Source organism: Rhagoletis pomonella, unplaced genomic scaffold, assembly GCF_013731165.1.
Source record: "Rhagoletis pomonella isolate Grant_MI unplaced genomic scaffold, Rhpom_1.0 Rhpom_scaffold_00002, whole genome shotgun sequence".
Lineage (NCBI taxonomy): Eukaryota > Metazoa > Arthropoda > Insecta > Diptera > Tephritidae > Rhagoletis > Rhagoletis pomonella.
The window spans coordinates 37,066,552-37,068,322 of NW_023458556.1; positions in this window are offsets into that span (position 1 = coordinate 37,066,552).

A 1,771-nucleotide genomic window follows, 5' to 3' on the forward strand; every position below is an offset into this window, starting at 1 on the left:
TCTGTGTATATTTTTAGCGCATAATTTCAAAAATGCCAAATTTTGAATTGTGTCACTTTTGAAGATCGTGTGCGATATGTATGGTGAAGGTTTTTATAAAAGAAAAAAAATATACTTTACTAACGCACGAGCAAAAGTGTTCGGAAGATAATCATAAATATATAAAATTTGAAAGAGCTAATAAATACATAAACGCATTTCATATTTACCTAGCATTTTTTAGAAATTATTTCTGCTGATAGTGAAGCTACGACGAGAAAATTTCAGTGACTAACTAATCCTATTTCAATAGGCAGAAAATCTCTGATGCATATCATAAATAGAAGGAGAGGAAGGGACTGGACCTATTGAAAAACTTACATAATACGCCACACTAAATGGATTATCAAAACCAAAAAAGAGCTAAATGATGACATTTATACAGTAGCGACTGCATAAGCTGCTCGGACTTAGATCTATGGTCTGCCGAAATTTTTGCGGATAGTTCAAAGCTTGGCAACTGGGTTGGCAGCGGACTTTATTTTAAAGACCTCTCACAAAATCTCATCATGCGGCCCTCTGGCCAATGTAGCGTTTTCCAGGCCGAATTAACAGCTATGTATAAAGGAGACTGCCCTGTGTCTTAATAGTGTTGCACCTTCTGTACAGTCCGTTACTATTTATTCTGACAGTCAAACAGCGATTAGATCACTCCATGTCATTTATTATACTTCTGTAGCGCTCACCGTTGACCGAAATGGCGTTTCCAGCAGCATTTTCAAAGAAAAACGGTCCAATGATGCCACCGCTGCAAGATCTGCAGTAAACTGTCACTCACTGAGCACGCATTAGTTTCTTGACGATCACGTGTGGGTTTTCCGATCCCCAGATTCGCCAGTTTTGCTTATAAACATAGCCGCCGAGATGAAAATACGCTTCAACAGAAAACATGATTTTTCGAACAAAATCATCGTTGTCCATTTCGAACTGCTGGAGTTTGCATTATTTCCCAACGTTTTTCAAGCGTAAAATCCAAATCAATGACGCGATTGGGAATGGCGTTGTTTGGAAGTTTTTTTTTATTGAGTTGAACTCATTATCTTTATAAATTTCTAGACGAAAAAACTCTGGGCCTAAATGTACAAATCTGTACAAATGCACCAATTGTGTGGTGTGGCCCTAAAGCGATTCATTTCGTTCCGCGGAGATATGATACCAACTTTTTGTCAAGATTTCCTACGGGAAAGCGCTGTCACTGTCCAAATATTATATGATTAAAAAAAACATTATATGGGCCACAAGCATTTGATATAACTTACTTGTAACTAACTACTTTTGGACATAAAATATCAATAGGAAAAACAAAATATTTTTTTATTTAATTTTTTTATTTATTTACTTTATTACATTTCATATTTGTTTATATATTCTGCTGTGGGTGGTCCCATATTCGAACTCCGTCAGACATAACTTCAAAATGATAATATGAAATTTCGATCTTCCTTTTATTTGTCCTCAATTCGAAAAAGTATTTGCGAAGTGCAGGATATTTAAATAGAAACGCGTTTAAAGAAAACCATCTCCTGCATTACTTGTCTACTAGTTTCAATTTAGCTTTTTGTAGCTAACTACAAGTTATATATTTTATAGAAATCCTGAAAAAAGGTTAACTACAAGTGGGTTATTTTTTATCAATTAAAATTTTTTTTCTGCAGGGTATGTATGTATGTGTGTATGTGTGCATCTAAATATGTATTCTTATTAGCCACCTGAAAAGTGAAATCTTCGCATT